This window comes from Pleurodeles waltl, chromosome 8, assembly GCF_031143425.1.
Source record: "Pleurodeles waltl isolate 20211129_DDA chromosome 8, aPleWal1.hap1.20221129, whole genome shotgun sequence".
Classification (NCBI taxonomy): domain Eukaryota; kingdom Metazoa; phylum Chordata; class Amphibia; order Caudata; family Salamandridae; genus Pleurodeles; species Pleurodeles waltl.
The window spans coordinates 859,687,121-859,710,340 of NC_090447.1; the positions used below are offsets into that span (position 1 = coordinate 859,687,121).

Genomic DNA, 23,220 nt, shown 5'->3' on the forward strand with positions numbered 1-23,220 from the left:
TTCGATGGAGTGCCAAGGTCCAGAAGGAAACACGTTCAAAAAAGTGGTTTCATACCTTCTGTTCTTTGGGCAGTTTACAGTAGCCCCGAAAGTACATAATTACTGTCACCTATAAATTGTGAGTTTAGAGCTAATAATATGATGACTCATAGATCTGACACCATATGTTAGATGGACATATTTCTAGCTTGTGAATGTTAGAACTCTCCTCATGCAAATCACTAACTGGTCACATATATGACTGACCAAGGTAGGCTATACATCTACATTTAGTTTACAATCTGAAAGGTATTGATATTTGACCTACTAACAGTGTCTGTCAAGTGCCATGACATCTTAACACTGCAGGACGGCAGTAACAAGATTCACAATTAATGTGAAGAGAAATTGCATTGTAATCAGAGTAAACAGTGGCTGAGGTGTGGAGTCACTAGGAAAGAGGCCAAAGCTGAGGTAAATCATTTGAAATCCAAAAATCAATAAATATGTGGCTACAGAAGGGAAGGTGAAATTTGCTGTACCACTCTATTAGTCTAGTCCAGAAACCCAAGGCTTACAATTTTCCATTCATTCATAAGAGGTTTGTTTAACTATGAAAAGTATATGAACTGTGTCACCTTAGCGTACATATTTTAGCTGTTTGGTTGGTTCAATAAAAGAAAACTCAGAACTGTTCTTAGTAAGGAAATTGGGAGATGCAATACTAATGTCAACATATTACTAGCCTCTTCATCATTTTTCCAAGTTTTATCTAATGCTTTTCTGATTTCCCTGTAGGAAAGTGTTTCATGACAGTATAAATCCAAATAGACCAGTTCAACAGTTCTCTTTGGTAGTTCATCAATCACCCTTAAAAAAACAATAACGTCCACCATGCCTTGTCCCTCATTTGAAAAAAATGACAAACAGGATTCAAAACAAGCCTGCATAAACTATCAATGAATTGGTGATCAGTGCTCTTGCAGTTGTTAAAAAAAAAGTGTGTTGGGGAGACACACCTCACGGTAGTTAAGGGCACCAAAATGGAAAGCAGATTGTTACATCAAAATATATCAACATGCAATAAATTAAAGCACATTTACATAAAATCCATACAATCGTTTTCAGCACGGTTATTATGACCAATAAATATGCAATGCTATTTGACAAGTAGCCTGTAAAACCAAACCTGCAAACTGATGCTTTTTTATTGCATTGCTATCTTTCTTAGGCTATAAACAGCAAAGGTCGATGATATATTAAACAAAACGTCTCAAACATATACCGTGCTTCATCAAAGAGTTAAAAAAGCAAACCTAGAATTAGTGAGGAGGCGATGATGATCTGCAGTTTCAAGGGCCACACGTGGAAGGGTACACGCAGCAGCTATCCAATTCCTCACTGCTTAAGAATTTTCAATGGCACATTGAAAACCTACCCTCAAGCTTTGTTCTAAGGCCAATCCAGTTGCTTAATGTTTTATCTTGAGAAATAAAGCAAGCTGTATGGTGTGGGCAGTAAAGTCATCTTTGTTGTATTTTTCAATGACGAAAGAAGAGCCCTACCAAAATAGAATATTTGTTCACAGTTTATACACTTTTAACAATAAAGAAAACGTAATTTATGTAACTCAAACAATTGTCATTTCTGATTGCGTGTCGTTCATATGTAGTCAGTCCTTTTTACAATGCTAATAGGAGCAATTTTACTAAGAACTGTTACAATGATGGAAATATCAGTTTTAGGAAACAGAAATATAGCTTCGAGATTAATAGAAAAAATCCATACGTTGGAATTAGAACAACTATAGTAAGACCCATTACAATTATGCAGGAGCCCTTTAAAAACCTCGTCGCGCTCCCGCCGTCGCGGGACGCGCATTGCTGGTGCGGGGGGCGGACCCCTTTAAAAACCTCGTCGCACTCCCGCCGTCGCGGGACGCGCATTTCTGGTGCCGGGGGCGGAGCCACTTCAACAGGGTAGGAGCCCTTTAAAAACCTCGTCGCGCTCCCGCCGTCGCGGGACGCGCATTTCTGGTGCCGGGGGCGGAACCACTTCAACAGGGCAGGAGCCCTTTAAAAACCTCGTCGCGCTCCCGCCGTCGCCGGACGCGTGCGGGTGGCGCTCAGGCAAAGCCCGGGCCAAGGGCGGGCCCGTCCTTCGCACGTCAGCGCACGGAAGAGGCTGGGCTGGGCCATACCCCTTAATCTCTCGGTTTTTGTGCTGCATCGACCAGCGGTGACCTGTGGTGCTGAGTAAGTCTCCTTCTTTTTTCTCTTCCCCATTCTCTATTCAGCATGGGAAAGCGCAAGGTTCGTTCTAGTCCTGACCTGTCTATAGCCAAATCCAAAAGCTCTAAATCCAACAGAGCAACGCAATTCCACTCTAATTGCGTTTCCAGAGAAATTGATAACTTAATTGAGGAAGTGGAATCCATCCTCAAGGAAAAAGAGGGCAATGCCTGTAAGAAACTGAAATCAGGATCTTTACTTCCATTTCTAACGACTAGCTCCACTAAACCTACTGACATTCAGCCTCAGAAGACCTTAGCCCAGGTTGCTGTCCCCCCCCAGCTCGACTGGTCTGGCTAATTCCTCGCTTTCGCCTGGCACTAGTTCTAATTTGGACGTAATCAAGTTCTGTTTCCATTGTCAATGGGATCCCATGTACAAATCGTTTTTCTGTTTTGGACCAACCAGAATTAGCAAGTGCCATACAGCCTTCGCTCCCTGTGCCTGTGCTTTTTAAACCCATTTCTGATCCTCCTAGTGATGATGTCTTAGCTCTGGTATCCAGTCTAAAGCGTGAAGTCAGGGAATTGAAGAGCCTTTTATTTGAGGTCCTCAAATTACTCAAAAAACCTGACCTAACTCCTCAGCTTATCCCGAACTCAGCCATTGCACAAGCTTCTCGGCCATTGGCTCCTGTTGCTCTGCCAGTAGATTCCCCACTGCCACGGGAAATGGCCAAGGGTCCTAGTTATAGTCATTATCATGGAAATCACTCGACCTTTGCTCAAGCGAATTCGCCACTCTTTCCTATTAATCCGGGTCAATCTGTGGCCCATTCTACTCACGTGCCCAACCGAAATTGCATCGACATGTGTAACGTCCCTCGACTTCCATCTCATACGAGGGAAGACACTTCCTCTCTTATTAACAAGGTGTTGTATTGGATTCGTCACACTAGGGGTTGTGGCTCTATCATCCACGCGGATATTGCCTTTGCTTCTCGTGTGCGAGGCCCTGGTGGGCGGGACACTATCAAACTTCATCTTGTCAGCCCCGCTTTAGTTAAAGGGATCTTGCAGATGGAAGCTCGTAATTTATCAAGATCTGACTCTGACATTTTTTTTAGAGAAAGTTCGCATGCTATGGGTCACACGATCACGTCCTTGCGTCCACCCGGAGCCAAACCAATTCCTCGAAATGTCTCTGTTTCTACTGTCTCCCCTGGCTTGTTGCCTTTTCCAGGCGACGGGGCTGCTTTGGTTTGCAACAATAAAGGTACCTTCATACAAGACCCCGTCACCTCAGGGAATACATCTGATGTGGATTGACTATGTCATCCTAATTCTTGCAAACATAATGGTCCACATGTCTGGGCAACGTCACTTACAAGATCTTCACTCGGTTTGGGTGACAATACTATAAGGGCTTTACCCTGCACCACTAATGGGACTTCCAATTCTGCTCCCGATGCCGACTCTTGTATGTCAGCTTGTAGCATTACGAAAAGGAAAATATTGTCTTGGAATGTGTCTGGCATCAAGAGCAAATTATCTGATCCGGACTGGGGGACTTATGTTGAATATTTTTCCATATGTATGTTTCAGGAAACTTGGGCTATGGATTGTGCGTATAGGCAAGGCTATTGCTGTTTCACTAAAAAGGCGACTCCGTCCATTAGGGGAAGGGCGATTGGGGGTCTATGCACTTGGGTCAAGTTGACTGAAGTGGGCAGGGTAAAGGAAATCACTGTTGACTCTTGTGATATCCTTGCAATAGCAATATGGCCTATCACAGGCACTCCGGTGTTATGTATTAATATTTATAATAGGCCAGGCCCATCTAACCGCCAGTCTGGCACTATTCATCTGTTGCACAAATTTTTATCCGATTTTTATTCTAAATATTGTGTTATTATTGCAGGTGACCTCAATGCCCAAATTGAATTTGATTCAGCTTTTGTCGAGTCTATCCAGGCCGAAGTTGAAGTATGGAATCTTCCCCGCTTTCAATCCAACCAGTGCCATGTACTCCTCCCCTTAGGGTCATGCAGATAATAGACCTTGTAGTAACTTATGGCCTGCGTTTTGGAAATGGCCGCTTTTTAAATGACAACTCTAGACCCACCTTCTACAGAGGCCACTACAGCAGCACTCTGGATTACGTTATTTTTGATCTGCAAGTCTGGCATTTTATAATCAATGTTGAGGTTGGTTCTCGGTACACTAGCGACCATACCCCTTTACAAATTGAATATAATGCAACTCTTTTTTCAGGGCTCACTCCACCTTATGTTCTGGATGCTCCCAATGATTGGCTGGAATTATCCAGCAATAGGCGTGTGGTGAGATGGTCTTCGTTTTTTAAATCCAACCTGCTTAATGATAAGCTTCATGACCTAGTCTCTTGCCACCAGCTTTTTGATGACTCTATTGTCTTATCTCCCTTAGAAGTTATGTCCTCTCATACAACTCTTTTTATGGATCTCAAGGAGCTTTTTACTAAACCCCCCCAACCCAAAACAATTCCTCCTTGCCCAATTGTAAGTGGTTTGATAAGGAGTGTCGGGAGGCTAAGAGCCTTTTGTCCAAAGCTCTAAAGCTAAAGAGCCGGGATGCTATCATACATGCAAGAAGGAACTGTGCCTCTATTTGTAAGTCATCTAAACTTAAATATGAAGAAAAATTGTGGGAGCGTCTGCTGGAGGCAGCTAGTGCCTGTGACCTTAAACTTTTTTGGACCCTGATCTCACGCAGAGACCCCGCCCTTTCATCTACTCCTCAATGTCACATTGATGCAGAATCCTGGCTCTCCCATTTTCGGGAACTTTATGGGTCTTGCCCCAATCCGAACAATTCTCCTATTGATTCTTCACTGTGCTTTTACCCTGTGTCACCCTTTACCCTAAAAGAAACTGAGCTGGCAATCCTTGCTCAAAGAACAGGGAAGGCTCCTGGCTTAGACAGTGTCCCATCGGACCTGTATAAATCAGATTTATCTGTTGGGACCCGGTACATTAATAGGCTATTGAACATTGTTCTGACAACTCGTTCTTACCCAGATATGTGGAAGGTGGCTATTATTGTCCCCATACACAAAAAAGGAGATATAGGAGATAAGAGCTCCCCTGTGAACTACAGACCGATTAGTCTATTAGATAACCTGCAAAAAATATTCTCTTTCCAGTTGTTATCCAGATTAAAACACGGGATAACAAAAAATCAGTTTTTAAGCCATCTCCAGGCTGGTTTCCGGGACAAGGTCAGTACCATCGATCAGGTCTTCCGATTTACTACCATCAAGTGGAAGACCGTAGACGCAGACAAAGGCCATTTATTTGTGGCCTTTGTCGATTTGAAATCTGCGTTTGACCTTGTCCCGCGTGCTAAGCTCTGGGAGCTCCTGAGCAATATTGGAGTGCCGGGTTCTTTGATTAATGTTATCCAAGATCTTTACTCTGACAATTACGCCAGAGTGCGCTGGGGTTCGGATGGTGACTTGACCCCAGCTTTTTCTACAACGCGAGGTGTGAGGCAGGGGTGCGTTCTTGCGCCCACCCTATTCCTATTGTTTATTAACGGTTGCATCCCATACCTCTTAGATTGTCATGGTGATGCCCCGAATTTGGGTGGCCAGAAGTTCCCCTGTCTACTGTTTGCAGACGACACCCTGTTACTCTCGCGAACTGCCATGGGCCTTTCCAGATTGCTATCACGATTTTTGGAGTTTTGCAAAGACCATGGGTTGGAAATCAACTCAGCAAAAACAAAGTATATGGGCTTTGGGGACAATAGGTGCAAAATGAAGAGACCAGTATACCTAGATGGTGCTCCCTTGGAAAGAGTGGGCACTTTTGACTACTTAGGTATCAAACTGGAAGACTCACACCTTTGGCATGCACACCGCCAGAAATCCTTATTGTGCCTGAAGCAAAGGGCGGGTGGCATTGTATGATTTGCTTCTAGATCTCCCAAGTTTGCAATGTCTCCCGCCCTTGAAATATATAAATTCCAAGCCCGGGGGGGCCTTATATGGTGCTGAACTTTGGGGCCATTGTAACCTGGTGGATTTGGAAAGGGCGGAAAATCAATTTTTGAAATCATTGTTAAAAGTTCCTTCTAGCTCTCCATCTCTGCCCATCCGTATGGATTTAAATCTTTTTTCTATTTCACAGATTGCTGCTTTAAGGCCCTTGCTATATTGGATCCGGCTCTGGATAACAGATGCCCTATTTCCATTTCGTTGTGGGCTTCTCAAATTGGTGGGCAGTAACACTATTAGTAAAACGAAATGGTGTACCTATGTCAAAGAATCCTTATTCCATCTAGGTTTTGGGTCCTATTGGTTGGACCCTTCTTCCATTCCTAAAAATGCTGTGCAGCTACTGAAGGATGCTTTTTGGCACAACGCTCAGATTGTGCAATTTTCTAAGATTGTTCCGCTGTCAATGTCTGATAATTATTTATTATTCAAATGCCACTATGAATTTGAGCCTTATATGAATATAGCATTATCTCCATTTGGCGAGCTCTTTTTGTTAAATTCAGAATAGGGTCCCTCCCCCTGTGTTCTCTAACGTACAATTGCCACTGTTCCACTAATAGTTCCAAGCTCTGCCCGATGGGCTGCCAACGTGAAGAGTCTATTTCACATGTTCTCTTTTATTGTTATGCATATCACAAACAAAGAGCTGTTGGATTATCCCGCTCTGCAAATCTATAGGCGCCAGGTCTCATTTGTATGCTGAGAGAATTTTTAAATCTGATCCATCTGCCGAGGTAGTTTTACCAGTGGCAAAATTCCTCGAATCAATCTGGTGCCTTAGACTAGCAATTTTAAAGAATAAGACTGGGTAGCTACTTTTTAGATCTATGTATGCACTTTAATTGACTTTTTGATGTCTGATTTTAGTATTTAACTTTTAATATTAAGACATTGTTTTATTGCATTATTGAACACTTATGGGCATAGGGAATAGGGTCCTTGTTGTGTGGTACATTCTAAATCTAGGAGATATATACTGTGATCATTCTGTTAGAATTTTAACTCTTTATTATCTCTTTTACATTCTTACTGTGCTCATATTTTTTAGTGTTTTACCAATTTCAAAAAATTAACAATTTATGATGCTTGTATTGTACTTTTATGGTATGTTTCTACTTACAGAAATAAAGTTAAATGAATGAATGAATGAACAGCAAAGGTCGATGATATATTAAACAAAACGTCTCAAACATATACCGTGCTGCATCAAAGAGTTATAAAAGCAAACCTAGAATTAGTGAGGAGGCGATGATGATCTGCAGTTTCAAGGGCCACACGTGGAAGGGTACACGCAGCAGCTATCCAATTTCTCACTGCTTAAGAATTTTCAATGGCACATTGAAAACCTACCCTCAAGCTTTGTTCTAAGGCCAATCCAGTTGCTTAATGTTTTATCTTGAGAAATAAAGCAAGCTGTATGGAGTGAGCAGTAAAGTCATCTTTGTTGTATTTTTCAATGACGAAAGAAGAGCCCTACCAAAATAGAATATTTTTGCACAGTTTATACACTTTTAACAATAAAGAAAACGTAATTTATGAAACTCAAACAATTGCCATTTCTGATTGCGTGTCGTTCATATGTAGTAAGTCCTTTTTACAATGCTAATAGGAGCAATTTTACTAAGAACTGTTACAATGATGGAAATATCAGTTTTAGGAAACAGAAATATAGCTTCAAGATTAATAGAAAAAATCCATACGTTGGAATTAGAACAACTATAGTAAGACCTATTAAAATGATGTAAATGTTAATGTTTATGTTTATGTTTAGAAGAAATAAATAGCGCTCCAAGACACATTAACAGATGGGGCAAACAGAGATGACAGATCATCCTCAACAATAAAGTACAAAAGAATCAAGCTATTAATAGGTTGTTTCGCCAAAACATTTTCATATTTAGTGTACTTGGTACTTGAAGAAATAGTTTCTGCCAAGGAAAGGACTGATGACGATGTCCGCATTTCTTTGAGTCTTAGACTCTAAAGGCTGCTATGAGGGGGCTGATCTCTTGTATCCCCCAGAAAAAGAAAGAGGATACAGGATTTGTCAAGGAGAGCATGTGGCTGTGGATAACCCTTCCAGTGTCTGATAAGGAGAGATAGTCCCAGGAACAGAGTCTACAGCACTATTCTGGAGAAACTCAGCAAGACTTCTTGGAACAGAGCTCATGGCTGTTGTCCTGACTAGGTAAAAAGGGAGAAACACATCGACGTCATTTCAGTATCACCAGCGGGTCGCAGGTGCAAGCCCTGACATATCTTTTGCGGCCTGTGGCAGTGTCCTTTCGACCCCTAGCATCAAAGGGACAAGGCACCAAAGTAAGAAAGCATTGCTGGCACATTGATCTGGAAACCATGGCCTCGCTGTGCAATTCTCTCCCACACAATCCAATAATACATCGTATTTGTTTCAATTGTGTGAGAACATAAAAGAATGTAAAGCAAAAGGGTTTAATACAAAAAAAGAGCTCAGAGGAGCTTGTACTAAACCTTATTCAAATAATTACCGCGGTTCCTTCTACACTCTAAAAATGCAACCAAATAATATAGTTGCAAGGTAACCTAGAAGTACACATTCAAAGGACTTCAGTGCAGTGAAACATTTGCAAATTGTCCGAGTAAGTAGCCACTATAAAATGCACCATGCTGAAGTATAAAACTTTTGAAAAGTATATGAATTTATGCTTGGTAAAACAGTATGCAGAACGCTGGGTACAAACCGGTGCAAGACTTCAAAATAGCTACACAAAATAGAGCATTTTATGTACATGTTCCTTGGAAATGTGCCCATAGCATTTCATGGCTGCACCATTTGCATATCATAGCCGCCCCCGGCTAATAATGCTTGTCTTTTACTTATGTTAATAATGTTTTGCTATTTTGATAACGTTACTCTTTAGATGTGAGAGCACTTTTTATTATGTTAGTGGGTCTGAAGGTCACGTGGCACCACTTTCTAGGATATCACTAGGGTCAATAGTTATATGATGTCACATCCTGTTATGTTATCAAGGTCAAAACAAATGTGATGTCAGTTTCATTACCCCTGGCATTTTGGTGAATCAAGGCCTCTGGAAAAGGACTTGTCAAAAGGGAAGTGCCTGACGGTTTAGAGACAATTAGCACACCAAGAAAGAAAACTCTTCGACTTTTAGAAACAGTCTGAACTTCGAAAATGTTCAAATCTGTATGTGCCCAGATTACCTAATGAAGAAACATCTTCACTGGCCACATTTACCTACTCTGTCCTGCTTTATGCTTTTGAGCATAACGTTTGATTCAACAGCAGAACTGCAAAAAGGAAATATCTGCTCTCCTGGAGCCGTTTCTGGCTGCAGCTTTGGGATTTGTTTCACTGAAGGATTTTGACCTCTGAAGAAGTAACTTAGTGCAAATGTTGACTGGGAAATGTCTCCAACCGTTATGCTACCCTTGGTCTATTGCCAGTCAGCCACCAAGGGTGGCTGAATGTGCCTCCTCCATACAACCTAACCAGAAGGTTTCAGTGGTCACTAACTAGTCTTTTTTAATCACCTGTATGTTTAGGGTTTACAATCCATCCTATTCAACCCATTGACTGACAATGATTTTTTCAAAATTCCTAAATCCCGATCCCTTTAACCAATTTCCTCTGCTTTTGTATCTTTATGATCAGTACAATTCACCTTTTTAATTGGAGAGGTTGTTGAATGATAGAATTTTATTATTGACTGTAATGTTTTTGTACTGTTATTCATACATTACTTGTTTTTTTTGCTGCCTGTCTAAAACTGTCATTAGCAAATTCAGGATTCCTCAGAGAAACCAGCGTTTATTTCTAGGCAGTAGATAGCTTAAACTCAATTGGAGCTCAGCCACAGCTCATATTAAAACTTTGTTTTATCGTTGCTGTCGTTTTTAGTTAGTTTCCTATTATATTCATTTTGGCACTAGAATTACGTCGTTTTCTAACTCACCTCTTTCTGGGAACACTTTTCCTTGTCACCAGGTCGTATGTTGACATCCCATACTATTTGTGTGCATTTATTTTACTTTAAGAGATTTATGTAGCATATATCTAGCTCAAATTAGCACCAGGTCACTTTATGAAGGACAGTATTGCAAAAGATGCATCTGAAGCATGCATATAGTATTCTACATCACGTCTTTGCTCCACGTGACATCAAACTGCAGAAATTATGAAATGATGAGGAAGTGGATGTTTCATGTAACTGGAATGGCACACTTTTCAGTTCGTTTCTACGTGACATTGTGCATATCTATTGCAGTGCACTATGAATATCTGCAATTTGAGGCCTAGAGAGTGAAAGCATTTAGCAAAGAATCACATACTTTTTAGGATCGAGCCTGCGAGTGCATGCGCTTGTGCGTGAGTCTAATATGCAAGATGCTGTTGTGTTCATTAAGGGGTTTGGAGCCTACATGGCGCTCACCATTTGTTGGTTTGCATGGCACTCTTCTCTATAGGCTCGTAATTCGTCAAGGCATGTCTGGCATTATTTCCTTTCCCCTGTGTGGAGCAGGAATCAAGCACTAATTGATTTCAAATGAATTAGTGCCCGTCCGCTACTAAGACATCGAGGTACTGTTTTGTTCTAACTTCCAGTGCCCTGCAAACAAAAGGCTTGTGACTGGCAAAAACGTACCAAGCAGGACAAACAAAATTGCAAAGTTTTATTTTTTTAATGCTAACTCTATTGTATTTTGTTAAGGTGTTTTTTCTCAGTCTTCACTCATTTTTTTGTTTTTGTTTGTGGGCGCTGTTGTCAAAAGACGACATTTAAGTTGTTTGAAATATGCAAGACTATTGCATTGCAACTGCTTGTTTATAATGTGCTCTATCTTGGATTGGCTCTGACGTATCCGTTTTCAAATTTAGAAACTTAGCAACAAGACTGCAACTTTTTCCCAGATTTTTGGTGCTCAAAACTGCTTTATGTCTTCAAAGCACCAACATAAAGGAGCTCCATGATAGTAGAGATGATGCCATCTATTGTCATGAAAAAGTTAGCTGATTTTGAGACTTCATTTTTTAGGCAATTCCTTAAACTTGAGACATGAGGGATAACAAATTATACTAATTGATGTGGTTAGGAATCCAAGTTAGCTTCAATACTGAGCTTAATGTTTAAGCTAAGGCTTTGGTTCAGCCAGGCAGCTTTCAAAGACTAAATAACGCTTTGTGCACTATCCCAGCAATACTTGAATCCAGAAATCTTCATGCATTGAATGGGTGAACACTATTTTAATGTGAAGGTTTTGGAGCCATTTTTCTCAATTCTGTATAGAGCTAACTGGGAACTACACAGTGCTTAGATGTACTTCAACAAAAGACACTTTGTTCAAATTCTCTAATTGTGATCACGTCTTGTCATCCTGAGGCTAGGGCCAAGTAAAGGAAGATCCTTCTCTTACTCCACAAATGTTAAACATTTTCATTCAGCATAAGATCAGAGGCCTTACCATGAGCATTTGTGTGGACAGAACTGAGTCCCTGTGCTTGTGGTGTGACATTTGTTTACAGGTGGTGGAACACCTAAAGTCTGGAGCCTGGTTGGTTCAAGCCAAATGCCTGGCTTTGGCTTGGCACAAGGTTCTCTTGGACTCTAAAGACAACAATGAGCCAGGACACGCTCCCTTAAAACGTTGTAGCACCCTCATGTAATTTGTTATTCTCCAAACACCTCCTGGTGCAGTAGAAGAGGATGGCCAGTTGCAGGCATTTTATAAAGAGTCATCCCAATCTGGTGACTGCCCAGCAGCATCACTGCTGTGCAAAGTGTAGGCTGACAGCAGTATAATTAGTGCATGTTTTTTCAGCTCTTGGCAGCATGAACGTCCTGATTGTACTAGAAGAATACTGAAAGAATGCTGTTGTCAGAAATTGTCTAGACATCACATGGACCCCGAAGCGTAGGGGCGGGCCACTGAGCAGAAATCACAGTGTGCACGGTTTGTAGAGCCGGGTGGATCACACTTTTTCATCCAAGATCAGAGAGAGAAAGAGAGAGAGAAATGCAGCATGTAGCTCCTCACTTGAACCCTTTCTCTTGTTTTACCTGTCTGCTATAACTCTGCATGATCTCAAAGAAGAAGCTGGATTGAGATGTTCGGTGCTGACATGAATCAGGCAATGTGTTTATTGAATGATAAAAAGGGTGACCATTTATTCCTGCTGTACTCCTGAGTGTCACTGTGCATGAATGGGAAAGGGGTGAAGCATGTGAGCTGCAATCACTAAATTTCCTTAATGACTCTGGTTTATTATGGAGAGAGTGCAATCAGAGAAGGATAGCCTCACATAATACCAAACACATCTTTTTTTAGATTTACAGTTTTTTGGATAGACATGACCTTTTTTGTGGGCTTAGCTTATGGTTTGGCTCCTAGAGTCAAGCTGCACCATTGGCTCACATCTGGCATGGGTTTTATTGCACATTATATGCCTCACCCATATCTAGATTGCATTGTCTAATGCTTATACATATAACCTAAAATGTCTCTGAATGTATGTATGAACTGCACAACAGTGAGCAGTGATTGCCCCTCTCTGCCTCCACACTGTGCTGTCTGCACCATATACATTAACTCAGAGAAACTCGGAGCTATGCATTTGGAAATTAGAGAGTACAAAAGCATGAAACTGGGTCCCAAGCTCTGCTCTGAGTCAGCACAGCTCTTTATGCTGTGACCCCAGGATGTCTGGAATGCACGGTTGTTCATGTTGAGACCATGGTCAAACTATTGTAAGCCCAATTCATCAACACAATCAAGCACTGACAAAGCCAATAGGACTCTTATTGGGGACCAATTGACTTTGCAACATGTTTTAGCCATGCTGCAGAGCATCTCGATGACGTTCAGCATGGTAAAAGAATTTTGAACAAAAACTAAACTTTTGGTGCAGATGGCCTGTCATGTTGTGGACGTGCATACTACATATGTGTGCACCTCCAAAAAGATGCAGGTGTTTTTTTTTCGTTATCAATCCAAGTCGGATCAGTAACTAAAACAACTGCCAAGAAGGTGGTGGAAACAAAAGAGGGGCATAGGAAATCACATGGAAGGGGCGGAGAAACACACAGCAAGACAGAGCAACACAGTCGTGGGAGAGCACATGCGCACATAGTGAGACAGAGCAACACAGAGATGGGAATCAACATGGGGGACAAAAAGAATGTGGGAGAGGCAAAGAGTTACTCTGTGAGACAGAGCAACTTGTAGACAGGGGAGCACAGAAGCACACAGTGAGACAGGGTAACACGGAGATGGGGTGGAGAAGTACACAGCAAGACAGAATAAAATGGAGAGGGGCAGAAATGCACATTTCAAGACAGAGTACCACAGGGACCAGGGCAGAGAAGCACACAAGGGAGACAGCTGGAAAACATGCACAGACTCTTGTACAGTGCTTACCTCAAAAGAAAAAAAAAATACAAAAAAAAACAAGCAGTGTAAGGACAAAGTAATCCATCCATGCTCCAGGGGAGGGACAAACTCACTGTGTGGAAGTAAAGCCCTTGCAAGCCATCAAACAGGCAAGCAAATAAGAGTGACAGTGAGGCCAACTAATGGTATCACTGTAAAATAACAAAATGCCTCACAAAAAGTGCATGGGCTGTCTTAGGGAGACCTCAAAATAACCTATGTAGACACAATACTGATGATTATTTTAATTTAAATGCTTTTTTACCTAAATCTGCACACCACACGCTTATGTACTGAATGATAATCACATTAAGATAACCATAGTTAATGTAGGGTTCAATTTGAAATTGCTCATCTAAAGCAGTCTTGTCTTTGTCTGCCTTGTACCTTTCCACTTTCTCGTTGCAGGAGCCAAGCAGTACTAGTCAACGTTAATTAAAATATTTAATTTGCTTTGGTTTCTGTGTGAATGTTTATTTGTACATGAGTACAATAATGAGCCCAGCACCTGCGAGTGGGAAAGAATGACCAAACCAGTGCTTAATTTGTGCTTTTTGTTTCCAGTGTGATGCACCAGCACCTATTTTTGAGGGCCGTCCCTTATTTTTCTGCCTCAAGCATTTACTGCGAGCAAAAGACACATATGGGAAAGATGGAGGAAGAGAAAAACAAAAAAGGATCACAATGGGCGAAAGCATAAAGCTGCAAGAGTGAATTGAAGGGGCAGGGAGGGGCTGTAAATGGATTGAAGAGGCCCGAAATGGCTTCATGATTATGATGTGTTAGTATTGTGTGCTCGCACATTTAATTGCAGCAGCCACATATTTAAGTGGAGGGCTTTTAGGACCGGAACATTTTTATTTACAAATTAAGCACTGGACCAAACTATATCATTCTGCTACATCTATCCAGCTGAAGGTTGTTTAGCAGAGTCTTTATTGGGTGGGAGCTGGGAAGGATATTGAAACATCATAGGGAGTCAAAACTCTCTGAGGCATTTATTTCAGTTACCCTTTCAACTCTTCATGGAGGAGACTCCCCTTGCACTTCTCTGAAAGTCACAGAATCCTTGTTTTGTCACTTACTAGACTGACTATTTGATTCTGCCTTTAGAGGCTGTACGTGGCAGCACCTTCTGCCTACCTTCTCCAACTTGTCCGACTTCTCAAGCTTAGCACATTAGGGAACCTCCATTTATGAGAAGCTGTGTGATATGATTTACTCCATGACAACTTTAAAAACTGTGTTTTTGCATCTGCGATTTAGAACTGCTTTGAATTATACTGACTAATGCATTCATGGATTGATGATTAATTTACACATCTACCACCGCCTGTCATTTTTGTGGGGTCAAATGTCCATCACAATATTTGACTCTATTTCATTTGTTGCATCACGCCTCAGTCTGGCACTAAAGATCCATTCGCTTGAGTGCAGCTTGTACTTGAGTTTGCATCAGAAACTTGTGCAGAGCAAATTCACTATAACCCAACAATGCAACCTTAGAAAAGGGAAGTGTGTCCCTAGAGGAAAATAAGGTCAAAGGACAAGCCACAACAAAAGTATATTTTAATTAATTGTTGTGGGTTCATCTCCAACTAATCATATGCCATCCTATTCGTCAATTAAATGGACATACGGGGCAGTTAGAAAGATAACTGAGTGAGTTAAGTACCAACAAGCAGTCTGCACTATTTAGGCTTGAAATATGACAGAAGACACTCAATATTCTATTCTTTTAAAAATCTATAAATTAGTTCTATTGATATAAGTAAACATTACTTAAGATATTAAAGGCTGAGCGGCAGCTGTACAATTGGTGTGTATCTTAATGGCAAATACATGAGTACATACAAACATCACTCTATTCATACAACTAGTTATGTTCTGGCCCAGTAGACACCTCACGTGAAAAGATTGATAGCAAGAAAAAGCGGACCGAAAAAGCCCCATTGTGGCAGTCCTTTCAGGACTGCTTGCTTTTTTTCCCACTAGAACAAATAGTCTTGACGAAATGCTCTGTGATAACATCTTATATTATCTCCTTAAAAGCGAGTGTTTACGTTGTCTCTTATCTCCTTAATGAATCAGAGCTTGTTCAGACCTGACAATAAAATGAGTGGATGGGGCTTGAATAATTAATAACCTGAAACAGAAGGAGCCTGCGTTTTCACAAACCACATGGCACTCAGCAAAAATGAGAAGCATGCACGCCCGCGCGACGGCTCTTTCAATGCTGCAGCGCAGGGGCTCGAACATCTGGCTGCAGTGTCCTCACAGTGTAGCAGGGAGAGACGGGAGAAAAAGGGCCCTCGTTTCAGGGCTGGAAATGGGGTACTTACAAGAACGTGGTACCAGGTCTGAACAAGCTGTTGTTCGGGAATTTGTTTATAAGATGTGTTCGTTGATAGAGGCGTTCGACATTTTGAACGTGGAAGACGGTACAGTTTGAGGCTAAAATACATGGCGGGTATTGTCAGACAATCATAAAAGATATTAACTTAAATTGCAGAGGTACCGAAGGCAGAACTTGGAACGATTTCATTATACACATTGCTGCGTTGAGCACTGCATTAAAGTGAAGAAAAGCGAAGAATGACGAAAATTAATGACTGCAAAGCGAGGACTCGGCATACACATTTTCTGTAACCTTTTCCAATAAACGTCAAACTGTTCTTTCTTGTGACACCTAAATTATTCAACCATATACTGTAAGGAAACTCGCACACTGCAAAAAAACACAGCATTCATGTATTCTAGTGTTTCGGTCAAGGTCACGTGTTTATTAATACATACCAATTTTTACAAATAAAAACATATTTTTGTATGGAAAACTCGGAAAAGCAGTCGCCTTTACGTTTTGGCTAATTAGTGTTACTTTATTACTTGAGAGGAAAACTCCTGGGACCTGACATCAAGAATTTAGATGAGCAAATCCCTATGTGGCTCTGTGAATAAAAACATCTACTGGTCCTAATAGAATGTCTTTTTTTCCTTGAATAACAATGTGGTATAATTAAAGAGTGTTTGTTCAGGAGTTCTAATTATTTTTTTCTTCAAAAGACGGTGACCGGGTGTAATTAGGGCACCAATGCGGACACCTACAGGTGGCACTTTGAATGTCAAAAATGAAGGCTTTTCAGTAAACTACTTGTCAAAGTCCACCTCTTCCTGGGCGAACAGAATGTGACTATTATTGCCTCCCTCTTGGATTACAGTATGGGTACTTCGAATAACCTCATAGAGTGTTCACCAAGAACTTAGAAACATGAGGCTAAGGTGTTGATCGGAGTGGCATGCAGTGAACACATTTGCCCTGCTCTTAGGAAACTCCATTAGCTGCTGGTTTAAATTAAAATACAGTTTAGAAGATTGTCACTTGTTGACATAATGTTATCAGGAGAATGGCCCAGTACATTATCGCGAACAACTGTAAGGTCTCAAATCTTTGTTGATCCTGTACACTTCATATAAGATTTATGTTTCATAACCACCCTACCTGCCCAAAGAACGCTCACAAATCAACTAAATCCAACAGTAACACTTCAAAAAATGTATTTTTCTTGGTGAACCTAGGATGAGTTGCTATCACCTATTATAACTAGAGGATAAACTATAGGAACAAGTAGTACTTATCTCAAACATTAAATTACAAAAATACTGATGGACCTCGGATAGATCAGTACTTCACGTCTTAGGCCCTCATTACAAGCTGCTCTGATGAAGGCAGAGCATGTACAATCTGTGGTAAACACCATTACCCCACGGTGAGGTGTGTAGCACATGTAGTAAATGCCTTATTTTGTGAGTTTTCAAAGGTTAATGATGCATAATATACAGGATCGGATTTCAGCACTGAATAGCTCATGTTTTGCTTTTCCAGACTTTTTCCCTGATAAATGTGGGAAGCTTGAGACAACATTTATCAGGGGAAAACTGTGAGGATGTCCATAATTCCTGGGTGGGCTAGGTTCTCAGTGGTAGTCTTACAGAACCGCTTCATCTGGGATCTTATGGCCAGCATGTAGCTGACTGCATTCTGATGGGGTTTTTTGGGAGCTTGGTCCCACCTCTCCTTTACAAGGAACAGAGGCCCTCTAATAGGGTGGCCATACAGAATCTCCAAGGGACGGAACCCAACTCCTTTCTGTGGCACCTCATTGTAAGTAAACAACAGGCAAGGCAAGCGGACCTTCCACTTCCACGTTAAGGACTCTGCTAGGCCCAGCATCATGCCTTTCAGGGTCTTCTTGAAACGTCTCAACAACTTTTGGGATGACAGGGTGTGAAAAACTTGCAGGATAATCCACAATCATCCCACATGGACTTCATGTGTGCAGACATGAAGTTTGTGCCTTAGTCACATGCCACCTCCTTAGGGAAACCCAAGTGGGCCCAGTCACTGTTCTTGGAGGTATGGCTTCAGAGTACTGGATAGCAAGACCCTTCAGGACCAGGATGAACCTGTTGCCCAAGGCTGTTCTGGGGTCCAGAAAGCAATGCTCACCCTTTCAAAGGGGGTGCCAACAACAGGAAAGGGAACCAGTGGAGCCTTCTGCTTTTCCCCTGTCTTCCCACTGGCCTGAAAGGTAGGCCAGGACCTACATTACGCATTCAAGGTTGTTTTCATCGGGGGACAATAAAAGTGGGTGATCAACCTTTCAAAGATCTTGGTCTGCCCCAGATGTTCTGCCAGGGGTACATCATCATCCAGCCCCAGTAGGAAGCCTCTGGAGAACTGGGAGACCATCAACACATGGGTTGCCCAGGCTCAGGAACCCTAGGCTCGCTGTGCAGGAGATCATTCTTCAGGTAGATGAGGTGATTACCAGAGGTGTCTCCATTTACCTGCGCTTTGGCCTGGCACCAAACACCCTGGAGAGTGAGGCACTCCTTCTGGGGCAGTAATGTCCCCCCCAGTAAGTTCCAGAGCATCTCCTTCAGGATCTGCTACCTCCCAGATTGTGGAAATTTCAGGGAGGTGGGTTCCTGGGCTACCTGTCTATTCTTTACTAGGCAGATGTCTGGGCATTGTTCTTGGCTCCAGGACCTTTGGATTTTCTGCTTGGGAGATCATGGACTGTGTGGCCATGTACACCCACTCAGGCAACTCTAACATCTCCAAATGTGACTTGAGCCCCACCCCTTGGTGCGCTCAAGGTCATTACCCAACATACAGTTCACTGTCATGGCTGGATTCACAGCTGTCTTTAAGGAACCTGTGATTCTCCAACCCCCCTTCGAAGAGAACCAGAACCACTAGGCAGGGGCTCTTATGGTTGTTAGTAGTAACCACCTGGTAGACTAGATTGGGAATTACCTGCTCTGAGGACATCAAATGACACCTGACAGTAGTCATATGGGCTCCTGTATCTCTCAGAGCCTCCACACTCTGCTTATTGACTGTGATCCACTGCCTGTGCTTCTTAGTATTATTAGGCGTGTGAGTTTTGAATACCATCTCTCTGTCTCCCTGAGACACTAAGGTGACCTCTACATTACCCCACCCATACTAACTGGGACAACCTCCTCCCTGAGCACTACACTAGGCATTTCCAGTGTTTGCCCACCTGGGAGTGGCTGCTGCCTCTTTAGGAACGTTGAAGTCTCCATTTGAGTGCTCCTAACTGTAACAGGATTGGTCTGGGAATCCTTTCCCTGGTAACTCTTGTGGGGGCTTTTGAGAACTCAGTTGTTTTATTTTTGTCTCCACCCCATTTTTCTGTTGTGGGCCATATCCACTCCTTGGGTGACCACCCCCCCAGATAAGTTCTTGAGGTCTTGCTGCCTCCTTAGCAAGCTCCATGAGGTCTGTGAGCTCAATATTCACTGGGTGTTGGCACGGTTCTGGAAAAAAACACTGAACAAATAAATTATGCAGCCCTTGGTAATTCTTCATACCACTGCCCTTCACCCAAGTATCCAGTGCCTTGCAAAAGCGATCCACAGAATCCACCCAGGACTGCTGGGGCAACTTCAACTGTCCCTTCACTTCTCTGGGGTAAGTCCATATTTTTCTGATAAGAGTATCCATAGTAATCAGTTTATTACATAAATCAATTGTTTTTGAACGCACACATTCCAAGAGAGCCAATAGTTTTTTTTAAATATACACACATTTTCTGTCTAATGCTTTTATACCCTTGCATTCAAGTAGACCGAAGCAGTTTAAAATAAAATAGGAAACATAAGAGCTAATAGATATGTATTAACTGAAATCACATACAAACACAAAATATATGGGGAAGAAAAGAGTTGAAATTAATCAACATCACTTGATGTACGTGTAGCTTCAATCCATTTTGACCATTAAACGTAGACCTTAAAACACAGGATTTAGGTAAAGGTTTCTTCTTGGTCTTAACATTCACCTTAGTGGTAGGTCCACAAGAATAAAATGAATACAGAAACAGCTGTAAGCTCTTCATTGATTTTTCATAACGGTTATGAGTTTAAAAGAATAAATTAAAATAAAATCCCCCAGCTGGTCCATGGATGTCCCCCCAGGAGCACATGAAACCCTAAGGTTTTAGTTTTATCCCTTGTTAAATTGTCAAGGAATGCTTTTATTCTCATAACTATATTATGACAGAAGAATTAGCTTTTAACACAAGTCTTTTGCAAGGATTCAATGGTGACAAGTATTTCATTGCGTTTTCTCACGTATGTACAACACTCAGCGCTGTTGTTTCGGGTAAACCTGTGCACAGGGGAAGATGAGGCGTGGGTTCAGAGAAAGCAGTTGTTAGAAATTGGGTCTTTGGTTAGCAGTCAGGTTACCCCCTGTCCAAGCAAGGACCCTCACTCTAGTCAGGGTAAGTCACACACAATCCAAATTATTCTGTGCCCACCCTCTGGTAACTTGGCACTGAGCAATCAGGATTAACTTAGAAGGCAATGTGTAAAGTATTTGTGCAATAAATCATGCAATAAGACAGTATAACACCACAAAAATACACCACAGAGTGTTTAGAAAAATATGTAATATCTATCTGATTAAATGCGGTTCAAAACGATCAAGATTTGATGAGTACACGTATAAATATCACTTTAGAGAATGATAAAAAAAGTCTTTAAAAAGCAACAAGTGTATCTTGTAAGCACAAAGTACCTGGTTTGCGTTCAAATTCTCCACAAGAGCCCCCGAGGAGGAGATGCGTGGAAAACGGGGAGGTGTGCGTCGGTTTCTCCTAGCGCACCCAGACGATGTGTTGATAATTTTCCATGCAGGGAAGGCTTTGCATCGATTTCTGGCGTGCTGACTTGGATCCTCTTGGATCCTCTTCGGGTTGCGGGGTTTTCGGACGCCCCGGAGCCGATGTGGAGAAATCCTGGGCATGCAGGATGAAGTCACAGGAGCTGCGTTGATATGGTGGGCGATGCGGGGAAATTGTAGTCGCACGGCAGGTGCTGCATAGATTCTTCTCACAGGAAGTCCGGCTGCATTGTTCCGGCTCGGCTATGCATCAATCCAGTGGGCTGCGCGTCAAAGTTCCGGTTGCAACGCTGGTGCTGGGTCAATCTCCTCTCGGGGGGCCAGACTGCATCGTTCCGGTTCAGCGTGCAGTGATTTTCTCACTGCGATGCAGGCTGTGCGTCATTTCTGGCAGGCTGTTCATCGAATTTTTGCCGCACAAGCAGCTCTTTGCAGGAGGAAGTCTTTTTGGTCCTGAGACTTCAAGGAACAGGAAGAAAGCTCTATCCAAGACCTTGAAGAGCACTTCTCAGCAGAGTCAGAGGACAGCAAGGCAGCAGGGCAATAGCAGGGCAGCAGTCCTTTGCAGGTGAGTCCTTTGGGCAGCCAGGCAGTTCCTCTTGGCAGGTTGCAGGGTCGTCTTCAGAGTTTGTTCACCAGTGGTATCTTGTCCAGGAGTGTCTGCGTTGGTAGTGTCAGAGGCCCTGTTTAAATACCCAAATGTGCCTTTGAAGTGGGGGAGACTTCAAAGAGTGGCTTAGAAGTGCACCAGATCCCCTTTCAGTTCCACCCTGTCTGCCAGGGTCCCTTTAGGAGGTTCGGCAGTCCATTGTTTGAGGGCAGGCCACTGTCCTTTCAAATGTAAGTGCTAGGCCCTCCACTCTCCCAGCCCAGGAAGATCCATTCGGTATGCAGATGTGTGCTTGTGAGACATTATGGATTTAGCATTTTGATTAGACACTGCACAAAGACAATGAGTAACCCATAATGAAAAAACACACTTTTCTGCCCTCTGTTTATCTATTGATGTGTGACAGACTAGTTTATACTGCAAGTATAACGTTGGTTCTATTAATTATAAACAGTGTTGTACTATTATGATGACTGCCTGCATTTGTACCTGTTGTCGTAGGGGGCAGTTTTCTACATACCTCGACCCCTCCATACGGCACACACTATATATATTTTTCTAATGATTTGTAACTTCCATTAGAAGCAATAGGCCGGTTCGTGTTACTCCCCAAGGGGCCCCCTACACGAAGAGGGATGGTAAGCAGATGTTTTCTATATGTTTAACATCACTTTAAGCACATTTTCACCTTGGGTGTGATGGTCATTTAACCGTGTTTTTTAGCCTTTTCTGTATTTATCATTTTCTAGGGCGACCTTTTTTGATTCAGATCCTTGACGAGACAGTTTACACTGATGTAAGTGACTGCTACCTATTTACACATATAAGTGAGACAGTGTCTTCCTTTTTTTCATTTTCTACATAGCCAGGAGAAGTCTAGTTTAATGAAGGTCCTGATGAAGCATTAGCGAAACATGTTGACCACACCTCTGGGGTTAGGTGATATTTCCCAGTACTCCAGGCTTTTCCAAAGTGGTTGAGCATTATCCTCTTTTTCCACTTTTGTATGTTTTTAATCTTGATCGTTACCCCTTTTTCGTATAACCAGTAAACTAAGATTTGTTTAGGGGTTTCTAATCAATCTTAAATTCTTTCACTCTCCTGCCATAATGAGTGTCTGACCTCTGTGAACTTAACGGCAGCCACCTGTGACATTTAAAAAGATCTCCGGCAAAGAGCCCCCGAAAGGGGAGCCCGTCAGATATTGCACCAGCCGGTCTGACGAGGAGCTTCCCGATGATGAAGCATGACACTCATTTGAGTGTGTGAGGGCTCTTGCTCCTGAAACTTTAATTGTCCCCCTAGAGTTAGGAACAGTGTACCTTTTTGTGTCAATTATCCGCATTGGGAGTACGTACACTGGACCTTTAATTCTCCCGATCCCTCTCTTTGTTGATGCTGGTGAGACTGACCATCCTGTGTTTGGGGTTGTCTGAGTGAAATGCACAAGGAAGCTGTCAAGTAACCTAGCTAGACATGGATTGTAGGGCACAGAAGGACTTAAGTGTAGCGAAATGGTAACTTTCCAAAAGTGGCATCTCTAAAATAGTAATATTAAATCCAACATCACCAGTCAGCAGGATTTGGTATTACCATTCTGGCCATACTAAATATGACCTTGTTACTCCTTTCAGATCAGAATCTGCCACGCAAACAGTATATGAGGGTAGCCCTAATGTTAGCCTATGAAAGGAGCAGGCCTCACAGCAGTGTAA

At 42.2% G+C, this 23,220-nt stretch overlaps 1 protein-coding gene across 2 annotated transcripts in view; it reads right to left on the minus strand.

Annotated features, from left to right (window-relative positions):
- Positions 1–23,220, minus strand: part of GPC6 (glypican 6) — a 3,616,389-nt gene that overhangs the window by 1,629,000 nt on the left and 1,964,169 nt on the right. The window lies entirely within an intron of this gene.